Genomic DNA, 16,325 nt, shown 5'->3' with positions numbered 1-16,325 from the left:
ATACAGAGAGAGCGAGAGAGTATATATATATAATATATATGAAAATCTCAAGGAAAGGAGAACAACTTAAAAGAATTCAACTTGAACAGGACTATATTACTAAAATGGTCTTGTTGCAAAGTAATAACAAATACCACAAAGAGCCCTACTTGAGAAAACCACGTGTCTTCAAGCCTGTGAGTGAGGACTCTGGTTCTCAAATTCTTAGAACACAGCACATGATTCTCTGGGACAGAGAGGCTGGCTGCAGCATGAGGGCCTCACTGCTGACTCCATTTAACAAAGTCCATGCCCCAGGCACAGGCTAAACACAGGGAATGAGGCCACCAGGCAAATCATACCCGCCCCTGCCAACATGAGCCCCATAAAAGAGAAGTGCTTAGTGAAACCTACAGACTTGGCAGGGAACACTGGGCCATAGACAGCTTAGAGAGAATTATTTTATGTCACATGAAAACCCTAGAATCGAAGCCCTACAATTCCCTTATCCAAATGCCCACTGACACTAGTGAAGTAGAAGAGTCAGACACAGAAGCTGTCTCCAAACCAGTATTTGGTCTTCACTAAACAAGGATAAACATAAAACACTGTTTCAGCTGCATACAGTGGTTCACATCTGTAATCTCAGAACTTCAGGAGGCCGAGACAGGCGGATCACTTGAGGTCAGGAGTTCAAGACCAGCCTGGCCAACATGGTGAAACTTCGTCTCTACTAAAAATACAAAAATTAGCCAGTGTAGTGGCACGTGCCTGTAATTCCAGCTACTTGGGAGGCTGAGGCAGGAGAATTTCTGGAATCTGGGAAATGGAGGTTGCAGTGAGCCAAGATCATGCCACTACACTCCAGCCTCAGTGACAGATTGAGACTCCATTTCAAAAAAAGAAAACCAAAAAAAACCAAACACTGTTTCACAAGTGGGCTTCGAAAGAACTACTGGGCACAGCAGGTGAAAGATCCCAAAGTCCCACTGAGCACCTCCAACAGCAAGAGGAGGAAGAAAGGGAGGAGGGGGAGGAAAGATGAGTGCAGGAGGGGAGATGTGCGTGTTCCCTGCTGAGGTTATTGCTGTCAACTGTCCTGATCTGATGATTTGTACAGTCCCCCCACTTTCTGGACCAGCCCTCTCACGGCCCAAAGCTCACTTCTCTGAGCCTAAACCTCCCAGTCTCAAGCACAGAGAACAGAAATGCCAGATGCAAAGGCTCTCTGGGTAGGGGTGGTGGAGGGAGTCTTCCGGAGAAACAGGGTTCTTGTGCACCACCTCGGTTACAGGCAGGGCAGGGCAGGGCAAAGAGGATGCTGAGGTACAGCGGGCAGAAGGCAGCAGCTCAGAGGGCAGGGAGGATTCAGCTGGAGACTGACAGGATGTTTCCATGGCATGGCCCCTGCAAGAAATGGCTGGGGTCAGCTGGGATGGAGGGCTGAAGAGCACAGCCCTACCTAACTGGTGTGGGAACAGCATGTCTTCCCTTCCTGAATTCCCCCAGAGGAACATGGCTCCTTGCTTTGGAACTTCACACTCAAACAACAAGCCTGAAGGGAAGAAGTCTTGGCTGGGCACGGTGGCTCAAGCCTGTAATCCCAGCATTTTCGGAGGCCAAGGTGGGGGGATTACCCGAGGTCAGGAGTTCGAGACCAGCCTGGCCAACATGGTGAAACCCTGTCTCTATTAAAAATACAAAACTTAGCCGGGCACAGTGGTGGGCGCCTGTAATCTCAGTTACTCAGAAGGCTGAGGCAGAAGAATCGCTTGAACTCAGGAGGCAGAGGTTGCAGTGAGCCAAGATCACACCACTGCACTCCAGCCTGGGTGACAAGAGTGAAACTCCGTCCCAAGGAAAAAAAAAAAAAAGTTCACCCTGTCAACTTTGGCTTCTCATTTATGGTCTGTATGCTGCTGCAGATTTGGGCAAGATGGTTGGAGAGCTTCTTAACGTTTCCCAAGGCCTCTGGATTTAGCTGGGCGATGCTAAGCCTCAGCAAGTCACTGGCCAATAATCACATGCACCCTTTGCCATCCACTGGCACAGTGAGAAAGATCTCTTTGCTGTGGGCAAGAGGGATGCCATTTCCTGAGATGTTGTAAATCCGCTCTCCTGTGGCAGGAGTGCGCAGGCCAGGGATTGTGAAGACCCTCGAGTCAAACCTGGGTGTCAAGCCTGGAGTTAGTTTCACTATGGACACGTCCAATCGGCCCAAAGCTGGGGTAACAGTGATGGCACAGCTTGACTTCTCCCTTCTGCCTTTTCCTTGTACAGACTGAGTTCTCTTCTTGGATGGAGGACACCTTTTGACTCTTGCAGTTTGAAGATTCTTATGTTTATTTTCTTCTTCTTCCTCTTCCACTATCATTTCATCTACTTGTATCACCTTTGGTGTCTTAGCAGATTTCAGGGGCATTTGAATAGCTTCCGTGGTTAGTTTGTTTATTTCAGTGATATCCAGGTCAGCTGTTGCTGCCTCTTCCAAGCCCTGTTTGTTTCCTCCGAGGGAGAAGTAGCCGAGCCATTCATCTTTGCGCAGTGCCTTGGGGAACCACAGGATCTGGATGTTGTAGAGTTTATCCACCTCCTTGAAGAGGTTCTGCCTGTCTGACTCAATTGGCTTGATTCGTATTTCCACTTCACGGTCGAAGTCTTTAAGAAAGGAGGCGAGCTTCCACCTCCCTAAGGAGTTGGTCTTGGCCACACAACTGCTGCCCTCCTAGGAGCCATGGTGCTCGGTAGAAGCTGTGGGGAGCAACACATAAGGGGAAGGCAAACTCTCCTCCAATTTTAAATCAAGTTTGACAGTTCTTTTTTTTTTTTTTTTTTTTTTTGAGATGTAGTCTTGCTCTGTTGCCCAGGCTGGAGTGCAGTGGTGTGATCTCGGCTCACTGAAACCTCCGCCTCCCAGGTTCAAGTGATTCTCCTGCCTCCACCTCCCAAGTAGCTGGGATTACAAGCACGCATCACCACGCCTGGCTAATTTTTCTTTTATTTTAGATGGAGTTTTGCTCTTGTTGCCCAGGCTGGAGTGCAATGGTGCAATCTCGGCTCACTGCAAACCTTCACCTCCTGGGTTCAAGCAATTCTCCTGCCTCGGCCTCCCGAGTACCTAGGATTACAGGCATGCACCACCACGCCCCGCTACTTTTGTATTTTTAGTAGAGATGCGGTTTCTCCATGTTTGTCAGGCTGGTCTCGAACTCCCAACCTCAGGTTATCTGTCCACTTCAGCCTCCCAAAGTGCTGGGATTACAGGCTTGAGCCATTGCGTCTGGCCTAATTTTTCTATTTTTTTAGTACAGAAGGGGTTTCGCCATGTTGGCCAGGCTGGTCTTGAACTCCTGACTTCAGATGATCTGTCTGCCTCAGCCACCTAAAGTGCTGGGATTACAGGTGTGAGCCACAGCATCCAGCAATTTTTATTTTATTTTATTTTTATTTATTTATTATTATTATTTTTTGAGATGGGAGTCTCGCTCTGTTACCCAAGCTGGAGTGCAGTTGTGCGATCTTGGCTCACTGCAACGTATGCCTCCCAAGTTCAAGTGATTCTCCTGCCTCAGTCTCCTGAGTAGTTGGGATTACAGGTGCCCGCCACCACACATGGCTAAGTTTTTGTATTTTTAGTAGAGAAGGGGTTTTGCCATGTGGGCCAGACTGGTCTCAAGCTCCCGGCCTCAAGTGATCCACCCGCCTCAGTCTCCCGAAATGGTGGGATTACAGGTATGTGCCACCATGCTTGGCCAAGTTTTACTGTTCTTAGTGTGCAGATATTTTACTTCCTTGGTTAGATTTATTCTTAAGCATTTTATTTTTCAGCATTATTCACAATAGCCAAGATATGGAAACAATCTAAGTGCCCATCAACAAGGTACACAATAAAATACTATAAAGCTTTTAAAAAGAATGAAATCCTGTCATGTGTAAAACATGAATGAAATAGTAGGACATTACGCTAAGAGAAATAAACCAGGCACAGAAGGACAAATCCTGTATAATCTCACTTATATGTGGTAACTAAAAATGTCAATCTCACAGAAATAGAGAGTTGACAAGTGGTGAATGGAGGAAAGTGGGGAGGCAGAGGGATGGGGAAACAGAAAATATTGATCAAATGGTACAAAGTTGTAGTTAGACTGGAGGAATACGCTTTAGTGATCTATTGTATTGTATGGTGTCCACAGTTAATAATAGGCTACTGTATATTTCAAAATTGCTAAAATGGGGAGTGAGGTGGAGCAAGATGGCTGAACAGAACCCCTCATCAATCATTCCCCTACATAAACACCAAATTGAACAATTATCCATGCAAGAAAGCACCTTCATAAGAATGAAAAATCAGGTGAGCAATCACAGTATCTGCTTTTAACATTGTATCAAGAAAAGAGGCACTGAAGATTGCAGTAAAGAGAGTCTTGCATAGCCTATACCATCTGACATTCATCCCCCAGCAGCACCATACTGAACAGAGAGAGAATCTGTGTGCTTTGGGGAGGGAGAGTGAAGTGATTATGGGACTTTGCATTGGAACTCAGTGACTGCCCTATCACAGTGGAACACAACACAGGGCAGAATTCTGCTAGTGCCCACAAAAGGAATTTTTTTTGTTTTAGATGGAGGCTCACTCTTTCACCCAGACTGGAGTGCAGCAGCGTGATCTCGGCTTACTGCAACCTCCACCTCCCAGATTCAAGTGATTCTTCTGTCTCAGCCTCCCGAGTAGCTGAGACTACAGCTGCATACCACCATGCCCAGCTAATTTTTGTATTTTTAGTAGATACAGGGTTTCACCATATTGGTCAGTTTGGTCTTGAACTCCTGACCTTAGGTGATCCATCCACCTTGGCCTCCCAAAGTGCTGGGACTACAGGTGTGAGCCACCACTCCTGGCCAAAAGGAGTATTTAACCTAGACCCCACTAAAGAGGAACCCCCGATGCCGGAGACTGACAGGAACTTCAGTTCCAGCTGCCTCCACCACTAGTTAATTAAAGTGCCCTGGGGTCCTGAATAAATTTGAAAGGCAGTCAGACCACAAGGTCTGCAGGTCTGCAGTCCTTGGGCAAATCCAGGTGCTGAACTTGCTCAGAGCCAGTGGAATGGGAATGCTCATGACCCAGTGACATATCAGTTTTGGTGGCCAAGAAGTGCTTGTATCACACCTCCCCCAACTCCAGGCAGTGCAGCTCAAAGAGAGACTCCTTCCACTTGTGGGAAAGAGAAGGAAGATTAGAAGAGAACTGTGTCTTACAACTTGAGTAGCAGCTCAGCCACAGGAAAACACACCACTAAACTGATTCCTGAAGCCCCCAATTCCAAGCCCTACTTCCTGGACATTTCTAGACTCACTCTGGGACAGAAGGGAACTTGCTGCACTGAAGAGACGGACCCAGCCCGGCAGGACTCACCATCTGCTGACTAAAGAGCCCTTGGGCCTTACACATCAGTAGTAGCAAGGCAGTAGTTGCCATGGGCCTCGGGCAGGACCTAGTAATTTGCTGGCTTCACACGTGACCCAGCACAGTACCAGCTGTGGTGTTCACAGGAGCAACTATGTCACAAAGCAACCTAGCACAGACAGAGAGACTCCTTCAGTTTGGGACGAAGTGAGAAAAGAGTTTGAGAGATTCTGCCTAATAGTCCAAGGAATTCTCCCAGATATTATCCAAGACCACTGAGGCAGTATGAGTCTGCTAGAGTCACAGTGCTACTGGGCTTAGGGTACTCCCTAGTAAATTCCCTTTGAATACTTAGAAAACCTTTTCAAAAAGAACAGGCACAATTGAGCCCAGACTGCAAAGATTACAATAAATATCTAACTCTTCAATGCCCAGACATAGATGAACATTGACAAGCATCAAGGCCATCCCAGAAAACATGACCTCACCAAATGAAGCAAATAAGGCACTAATGACCAATCCCAATCACATATCTCAGGACAGAGATATGTAACCTTTCAGAGAACTCAAAATAGCTGTTTTAAAAGAGCTCCATGAAATTCAAGATAACACAGAGAAGAAATCCAGAATTATATTAGACACATTTACCAAAGAGATTAAAATAATTTTTAAAAATCAAGCAGAAATACTGAAACTGAAAAATTTAATTGACATACTGAAGAATGCATCAGAGTCTCTTAACAGCAGAACTGGTCAAGCAGAAGAAAAAATTAGTGAACTTGAAGAAAGCTATTTGAAAATACAGTTAGAGGAGAAAAAAGAAAAATGAAATTAAAAATAAAGTGTACCTATGAGACCTAAAAATAGCCTCAAAAGGGCAAATCTAAGGGTTACTGGCCTTAAAAAGGAGGAAGAGAGACAGAGATAGGAATAGAAAGATTACTCAAAGGGATAATATCAGGGAACGTCACAAACCTAGAGAAAGATATCAATGTTCAAGTACAAGAAGGTTATAGAATACCAAGCAGATTTAACCCATAGAAGACTACCTCAAGGCATGTGATAATCAAACTCCCAAAGGTCAAGGATAAAGAAAGGATCCTGAAAGCAGCAAGAGAGAACAAACAAATAACATACGATGGAGCTTCAATGTGTCTGGCAGGGCACCTTTCAGTGAAAACCTTACAGGCCAGGAGAGAGTGGCATGACATATGTAAAATGCGGAAGAAGAAAACCTTTTAGTCAAGAATGGTCTATCCAGCAAAAATATCCTACAAATATGAGGAGAAATGAAGACTTTCCCAGACAAATAAAAGTTGAAGGATTTCATTAACACCAAACCTGTCCTAAAATAAATACTAAAGAGAATTCTTATATATATACACATATATATATGGATGTTTATACATATATAGATGTTTATATGTGTATATATACATATAAACATTGATGGGCAATAAGAAACCATTTGAAGGTACAGACTCATTGGTAATATTAGGTAGGCTCAAGAGGAACTGTGGGCCAGGCACAGTGGCTCATGATTGTAATCCCAGCACTTCGAAAGGCTGAGGCGGGAGGATCACAAGGTCAGGAGTTCAAGACCAGCCTGGTCAACACAGTGAAACCCCATATCTCCAAAAAATACAAAAATTAGCTGAGCATGGTGGTGGGCACCTGTAATCACAGCTACTTGGGAGGCTGAGTTAGGAGAATTGCTTGAACCCGGGAGGCGGAGGTTGCAGTGAGCTGAGATCGTGCCATTGCACTCCAGCCTGGGTGGCAGAACTAGACTAAATCTCAAAAAAAAAAAGGAACTGTTTTTTTGCCATTACTTTTAATGCTATAACTTTTAATGGTAAAAACTGCAACTACTTTTGCACCAACCTAATAGTAAGTATACAGATACATGTGGAATGTTATAACAAGCTTATTGTGGTGGGTAAGCACTCATATCTGGAGTAGAACTACTAAAAGGTAAACCTATCAAAAGTAGTAACTAAAACAACTTTTCAAGACATAGTATAAAATATAAATAGAAATTTTTAAAATGTTAATAAAGTGGAAGGATGAAGTCAAAGTGTAAAGTTTTTATTAGTTTTTGCTTGTTCGTTAGTTTCTTTGTTCATTTATGCAATCAGGGGTAAGTTGTCATTAGTTTAAAATAATGGGTTATAAAATGTTATATACAAGCCTCATGGTAACCTCAAATAAAAAAAAAGTACAACAGATACACAAAAAATAAAAAGCAAGAAATTAAAGCATACCATCAGAGAAAATCACCTTGACTAAAAGGAAGACAAGAAGGTAGGTAAAAAGGAAGACCACAAACCCACCAGGAAACAAATAACAAAATGACAAGAATAAGTCCTTACTTATCAATAATAACACTGAATGTAAATGAATTAAACTCTCCAATCAAGAGATATAGAGTGATTAGCCAGGCATGGTGGTGGGCACCTGTAATCCCAGCTACTAGGGAGGCTGAGGCAGGAGAATTGCTTAAGCCCGGGAAGTGGAGGTTGGAGGCCTGGAGGTTGCAGTGAGCTGAGATTGTGCCACTGCATTCCAGCCTGGGTGACAGAGCAAGACTCTGTCTCAAAAAAAAAAAAAAAAAGACATAGAGTGGCTGAATGGATTAAACAACAACAACAACAACAATGGTCTGTTGCCTAATAGAACACACTTCACCCAAAAAGACACAAACAGACTAAAAATAAAGGGATGGGAAGATAATTCCATGCCAATGGAAACCAAAAAAGAACATGAAAATTTATACTTATATCAGATAGAATACATTTCAAGACAAAAACCATAAAAACAGACAAGGAAGGTTCATTATGTTGATAAAGGGATTCATTAAGCAAGAGACCATAGCCGCTATAAATACATATGTACCCAACATTGGAGCACTTAGATATATGAAGGAAATATTGTTAGAGCTAAAGAAAGAGAAAGATTACAATACAATAATAGCTGGAGACTTCAACACTCCACTTTTGGCATTGGACAGATCATCCAGACAGAAAATCAGCAAAAAAATCAGACTTAATATGCAGTATGGACCAAATGGACCTAAAAGATAGTTACAGGACATTTCATACAATGGCTACATTGTATGAAATGCACATTCGTCTCCTCAGCATGTAGCATATTCTCAAGGATAGAGAATATGTTAGGCCACAAAACAAGTCTTCAACAACTCAAAATATGAAATCACCAAGTATTATCCCTGACTACAATGGAATAAAAGTATAGATCAATAACAAGAGGAACTCTGGAAACTACACAAACACATGGAAATTAAGCAATATGTTCCTGAATGACCAGTAGGTCGATGAGGAAATAAAGAAGGTAATTTTAAAATTTACTGAAATAAATGAAAATGGAAATATAGCATACCAAAACCTATGGGATACAGCAAAAGTAGTACTAAGAACAAAGTTTATAGCAAATAAGTTCCTACATCAAAAAAGTAGAAAAACATCAAATAAAAAATCTAACAGTGCATCTTAAAGAACTAGAAAAGCAAGAGCAAACCAACCCCAAAATTAGTATAAGAAAAGAATAAAAATCAGAGCAGAAATATATGAAATTAAAATGAAAAAAAAACAAAGATCAATGAAATGAAAAGTTTATTTTTTGAAAATATAAACAAAATCTATAAACCTTTAGCCAGACTAAGAAAAAAAAGGATAGACCCAAATAAACTCAGAGATGAAAAAGGAGACATTATGACCAGGTGCAGTGGCTCACACCTGTAATCCCAGCACTTTGGGAGGCTGAGACAGGAGGATTGCTTGAGCCAGGAGTTTGAGACCAACCCGGGCAACATAGTGATATGATACCCCCTTCTCTAAAAAAAAGAAAAAAAAAGAAAGAAAGAAAAAGGAGGCATTACAAACTGATGCCGCAGAAATCCAAAGGCTCATTAAAGGCTACTATGAGCAACTATATGCCAATAAATTAAAAAACGTAGAAGAAATGGATGAATCTCTAGACACATACAACCCATCAAGATTGAATCATGAAGAAATTCTAAACCTGAATGGACCAATAACAAGTAATGAGATCAAAACCGATATAAGAAGTCTCCCAGCAAAGACACGTCCAGAAAAAAAAAAAAAAAATCTGAGAAATAAAAACTAATTCAATTTACGATCGCTATAAATAAAATACCTAGAAATAAACGTGACCAAAGAAATGAAAAATCTCTACAATGAAAACTGTAAAACACTGATGCAAGAAATTGAAAAGGACACAAAACAATGGAAATATAGTTCATGTTCATGGATTGGAAGAGTCAATAATATTGTTAAAATGTCCATACTACCCAAAGCAATCTATAGATTAAATGCAATCTCTATCAAAATACCAATGACATTCTTCATAGAAAAAGAAAAAACAATCCTAAGATGTACGTGGAACCAAAAAAAATACTTAAAGCAATTCTGGGCAAAAATGACAACACTAGGGGGAATCGCATTACCTGACTTCAAATTATACTACAAAGCTATAATAAGTGAAACAGCATGGTACTAGCATAAAAACAGACACATAGACTAATTGAACAGAATACAGAACCCAGAAATAAGTCCATATAGCCAGAGAGAACTCATTTTCAACAAAGGTGCCAAGCACATACATTGGGAAAGGATAAGCTCTTCAATAAATGGTGTTGGGAAAACTGGATATCCATATGCAGAAGAAAGAAACTAGACTTTTATCTCTCACCACATATAAAAATCAAATCAAAATAGATTAAAGACTTAAATCTAAGACCTCAAACTATGAAACAACTAAAAAAACAATGGGACATTTATTAATACCCCACAAGCACAGGCAATCAGAGCAAAAATAGACAAATAGGATCACCTCAAGTTAAAAAGCTTCTGCAAAACAAAGGAAACAATCAACAAAGTGAAGAGACAACCTACACAATAGAAAATATTTGCAAACTATTTATCTGACAAGAGATTAATAACCAGAATATACTTAAGAAGCTCAAACAACTCAATAGGAAAAAATTTAATAATCCAATTTAAGATGGGCAAAAGATCTGAACAGACATTTCTCCAAATAAGACATTTTGTCTTATTGATAATAGCCGTTTTAACATGTGTGAAGTAACTGCTCATTGTGGGTTTTTAAAAATGTCAAACAAGCAAATGAAAAGGTTTTCAACATCACTCATTACCAGAGAAAGGCAAATAAAAACTACAATGAGATATCATCTCACCGCAGTTAAAAAAGCTTTTATCCAAAAGACAGGCAATAACAAATGCTCGTGAGGATATGGAGAAAAAGGAATCCCTGTACACTGTTGGTAGGAATGTCAATCAGTAGACTTTCTATGGAAAACAGTATGGAGTTTCCTAAAAAAAAAAAAAACTAAAAATAGAACTACCATATGATCCAGCAATCCCACTAGTAGGTGTATACCCAGAAGAAAGGAAAGTAGTATATCAAAGAGATAGCTCCACTCCCATGTTTGTTACAGCACTATTCACATAGAGAAGTAACAAACACTGCCAAGATTTGAAAGCAACCTAAGTATCCATCACCAGATGAATGAATAAAGTAAATGCGGTACATTTACATGATGGAGTACTATTCAGTCATAAAAAAAATGAGATCCTGTCATTTGCAACAACATGGATGGAACCGAGCACATTATGTTAAGTGAAATAAGCAAGACACAGGAAGACATGTCCTCACTCATGTGTGGAGCTAAAAATTAAAACAATTGAACCCATGGGGATAAAGAGTGGAATGTTAATCACCAGTAACTAGGAAAGGATTGGGAGGGAGAGAAGTGGGGATGGCTGATGGGTACAAATACATAAATAGAATGAATAAGATCTAGTATTTGATAGCACAAAAGGGTGACTACAGTCAACAATAATTTACTGTACATTTTAGAATAACTAAGAGTATAATTGGATTGTTTGTAACACAAAGAAAGGATAAATGCTTGAGTTGATGGGTACTCTATTTACCCTGATGTGATTACTGCATATTGAATGAGAATATCAAACATCTTATGCACCCTATAAATATATACACCTACGTTTCCATAAAAATTAAAAAACACATGCCCAATGTGGTGGCTCATGCTTGTAATCCCAGCATTTTGGGAGGCTGAGGCAGGTGGATCACCTGAGGTCAGGAGTTCGAGATTAGCCTGACCAACATGCCAAAACCCTGTCTCTACTAAAAGTATAAAAAAAAAAAAAAAAAAATCCCAGCTACTTGGGAGACTGAGGAAGGAGAATTGCTTGAACCCGGGCGGTGAAGGTTGCAGTGAGCCAAGATCACACCATTGCACTCCAGCCTGGGCAACAAGAGCTAAACTCCATCTCAAAAAAAAAAAAAAAAAAAAAATTAAAAACACAATAAGCTGTTACTTCACCCATGCTAAAATGGCTATTATCAGTAAGACAAACAAGTGCTGGTGAGGACATGGAAAAAAGAGAACCCTTGTACACTGTTCGTGGCAATGTAAATTAGGATAGCAGTAAATTAGGATAGAAAAACAGTGTGGAGTTTCTTCAAAAAATTAAAAATAAAACAACTACCATATGATTCAGCCATCTCACTACTGGATATATTACCTCCCAAAAATGAAGTCGGTATGTCAAAGAGAGATACCTACGCTACCATTATTCACAAAAGCCAAGATATGGAAGCAATCTAAGTGTCCATGAATAGATAAATGAAGAAAATAAGTGTGGTATACATGTGCAACGGAATACTACTCAGCCTTAAAAATCAGGAAATCCTATCTTTTGCAGCAACATGGATGGAACTGGAGGACTTTACACTAAGTGAATACATCAAGCACAGAAAGACAAATAGTAAATGATCTCACTAATAGATCAAATTTTTAAAAGTTAAACTTGTAGAAACAGAGTAGACTGGTGGTTATGTGATTTAGGTAGAGGATATGGTAGGAGAGATGTTAGTCAAAGGATACAAAATTTTAGTTAGATAAGAAAAAGTTAAAGAGATCTATTGTACAACATAGTGACCACGTTAACAACAATATTTTATATTCTTGAAAATTGCTAAGATAGATGTTAAGTTTTCATCACAAAAATAATTGAGATAACACATTAATGAAATCAACCATTCCACAATGTATATGTATTTCAAAACAACATGTTGTACATAAGTACATACAATTTTGTCAACTAAGATTAATTAATGAAAAATAATTTGTATGACTCTCTCCTGTGTTTATCATGTCCAGAAGATCGACCACAATATATGATTTATTGTGTTTAATACTGTGACCACATTTTATACATCCACATATAGTAGTTATGTATTTTATAACATATACTAATATGCAATACAACATAATACAACAAATATTAAAACATTAAGTTTTAAGTATGTTTAACACATTTTAAAATTTCTAATATGTCAATTTTTTTAAAACATCATTTGGGGCCGGGCGGCGGGCGGCGGGCGCCTGTAGTCCCAGCTACTAGGGAGGCTGAGGCAGGAGAATGGCGTAAACCCGGGAGGCGGAGCTTGCAGTGAGCTGAGATCCGGCCACTGCACCCCAGCCTGGGTGACAGAGCGAGACTCTGTCTCAAAAAAAAAAAAAAAAAAAAAAAAAAAAACATCATTTGGGGCTAGGCAAGGTGGCTCATGCCTTAATCCCAGCACTTTGCAAGGCTGAGGCAGGTGGATCACCTGAGATCAGGAGTTTGAGATCAGCCTAATATGGTGAAACCCCGTCTCTACTAAAAATACAAAAATTAGCCAGGTGTGGTGGCAGGCACATGTAATCCCAGCTACTCGGAAGGCCGAGGCAGGAGAATCACTTGAACCCAGGAGGTGGAGGTTGCAGTGGGCCAAAATCGTGCCACTGCACTCCAGCCTGGGTGACAAGAGCAAAACTCTGTCTCAAAAAAAACAAACAAAAAAACAAAAAACATCATTTGGAAACCAGTACAAGTAGAAATTTTCCATTCCCCAATAATTAGTACCACAAGTATATGAATCAGACAATAAGTTACTGCTTACTACACTATTCGAAGTTAGTATGATGCTAAATAACAATATAAATGTCAAAGGTATAATCTTTAGCCAAAGCTAAATTGTACTTTCTTGTTTAAAAAAGTTTATCACTCTTTTTTCTGGTGACCAGTTTAAAATGGTAGTAATGAGTTACATCAGTAGTAATGAGTTTATGTAACATGTCTACACACTAGTATTTTTGCTTCCATTTTGTTTAAAGTGCTTTCCAGCATCCTCAATGTCATGATTGACACAGAGACAGATAATATGCACATGACGCATTGGGAGCACTGGGATAAACAAAGAGGTTCTTCCCAGACTCTGTAGGTTTTGGCTTAAAGAGCGTTCAGCAAACTTCTATGAGAATGAATCACGGTCAAAGTAAGCATTAGTTTAAATAAAACAGAGTTTATGTTCCTCATTAGTAACTGTTAACTTACAGATTACCAGAGTTACCAATATTAGCCCAAGTTAAAATGTTACTTTGAGACTATGAATGACACACATATATTTAACTTAATCATTCCAAAGCCTGCCCTCTTTCATTTTTACCTTGCAAAACTCCCCAAGGGTAGTGACGGCCTCTGACCATCCTTTCTGCAACTTTCACTTCATCTATACTCCCCACCACAGCAAAGGGTAACAGCACCTAGAAAATAAGAATATCAATTGAATTCTCTAGCACCAATAGAGCTCACTCTATTACTCTCACTCCTGTTATAAAAATGACAGTGATGATGATATTGTAATAAACTTAATTAGGGATCTACCCTGTATCTTATTTTAAGACTTAACAATATGTGCCAATTGGTTTCTGTCAGCATCAGTCTCAGGCTGTGCACACAGTTGGAAACTGTCTACTGTGCAGAGCCTAAAGCAAGGTATCCTGCTGTGGGAAACACACACAAAAAAGATTTTTAGTAGACATCATTTTTCTCACACTATCTTTACCCTGAACCATCTTTACCCTGAATGTCGAAGAAATAACATACAAATAACTTGTAACTCTGGTATAAAGTTCAAAGACAAAAATATTAAAAATAACTACAACTATTAACATAATTAATGGATACAATATAAAATGTATTAATAAGCAATACTGTATATACCTCAATAAATTATGTTTGTTTATTTGAGACAGAGTCTGGCTCTGTCACCCAGGCTGGAGTGCAATGGTGTGAGCTTGGCTCACTGGAACCTCCACCTTCCAGTTTTGAGCAATTCTCCTGCCTCAGCCTCCCTAGTAGCTGGGATTACAGGCACCTGCCACCACGCCTGGCTAATTTTTGGATTATTTAGTAGACCCTGAGTTTCACCATGTTAGCTAGGCTGGTCTAAAACTCCTGACCTCAGGTGATCTGCCCACCTTGGCCTCCCAACGTGCTGGGATTACAGGCATGAGCCACCATGCCCGGCAAAAAGAATTTTTAAAATTTTATGGTACTTAGCATTTCAATTCAGAAATCTATTTAGTGTTTCAGTTATCTTAAAATAAAGGAGGTGTTTCACACACACACACACACACACACACAAAATAAGAAATAAAAAAAGAGGTGTAAATAATAAGAAAAGAGAAATGGAAGAAATGCAATTAACAGTTACAGTTTAGACTCCGTGTTTCAGATCCTTTACAAAGATTTTGGCACTTACACCTCACAAAAAAAAAAAAAAAAAAAAAAAGCCGGCCGCGGTGGCTCAAGCCTGTAATCCCAGCACTTTGGGAGGCCGAGACAGGCGGATCACGAGGTCAGGAGATCAAGACCATCCTGGCTAACATGGTGAAACCCTGTCTCTACTAAAAAATACAAAAAACTAGCCGGGCACGGTGACGGGCGCCTGTAGTCCCAGCTACTCAGGAGGCTGAGGCAGGAGAATGGCGTAAACCCGGGAGGTGGAGCTTGCAGTGAGCTGAGATCCGGTCACTGCTCTCCAGCCTGGGCGACACAGCGAGACTCCGTCTCAAAAAAAAAAAAAAAAAAAAAAAGCCTTAATAGAGGTGTCATTGATCCCATAGCATAGATAAGTTAACAGTCTCAGGGAAGATGAGTGAATTGTGCAGGATCTCTTGGCTTTTAAGTAGAGAAGATAGGATGGAAATCTGAATCTACATACTTTCAAAATTTATCATCTTTCAGCTGGGCATGGTGGCTCATGCCTATAATCCCAGCGCTTTGACGGGCCGTGGTGGGCAGATCACCTGAGGCCAGGAGATCGAGACCAGCCTTGCCAACATGGTGAAACCCCATCTGTATTAAAAATACAGAAATTAGTTGGGTGTGGTGATGGGCATGTATAATCCCAGCTACTCAGAAGGCTGAGGCAGGAGAATTGCTTGAATCCAGGAGGCAGAGGTTGCAGTGAGCTGAGATCGCGCCATTGCACTCTGGCCTGAGCAACAAGAGCAAGACTCCACCTCAAAATAAATAAACAAATAAAAAGTTATCATCCTTCACATTTTAAGCTAATATGTTAGGTATTTACTACCAAAAAATATTTATACAAATAAAGAGTTTAGTCATCTTTACTACTGCCCTGACGCTAAAACCAGAGACAACACAGCATTCCGCATCCAACCCCCATCTATTTGTTTTGAGGCAAGTGCATTTGAGAGTTGGAGGCTCCCTTTTAACACTCAAGACCTACTTGTGAAATAGGGGCCCTGCCTTGGATGCAGCAAACGGAGAAGATGGGGGCCCTGACCATCCTTGCCTAGTTCATGAGGCAGTGGCTCATTATGTGGGGAAGCAATCCAAAGAACCTCAGACTGCTGCTCCTCCACGATGAGCTCTCGGTTACCAGCGGGTGCCTGAAGCTTGGGGGGAGGGGGGCGGGGGGGGTAACTTGTCATTGTTTCCACCCACAATTACAAAACACTGCCTCAGAGATTTTGCCTTGGAGGGGAAACAGGCCA

General features: G+C 40.6%; 2 pseudogenes across 1 annotated transcript; both read right to left on the bottom strand.

Annotated features, from left to right (window-relative positions):
* The window catches only part of LOC112621613, a 49,963-nt pseudogene that overhangs the window by 19,229 nt on the left and 14,409 nt on the right, over positions 1-16,325 (bottom strand).
* LOC112620537 lies at positions 1,856-13,595 on the bottom strand (annotated as a pseudogene). The gene is made up of 2 exons (XR_003118543.1): positions 13,569-13,595; positions 1,856-2,704 (listed from the first exon to the last, which is right to left on the bottom strand). The product of XR_003118543.1 is annotated as a borealin pseudogene (transcript).

The sequence above is a fragment of the Theropithecus gelada genome, chromosome 3 (assembly GCF_003255815.1).
Source record: "Theropithecus gelada isolate Dixy chromosome 3, Tgel_1.0, whole genome shotgun sequence".
Classification (NCBI taxonomy): Eukaryota; Metazoa; Chordata; class Mammalia; order Primates; family Cercopithecidae; genus Theropithecus; species Theropithecus gelada.
This window is presented reverse-complemented; position numbering and strand designations above follow the sequence as displayed.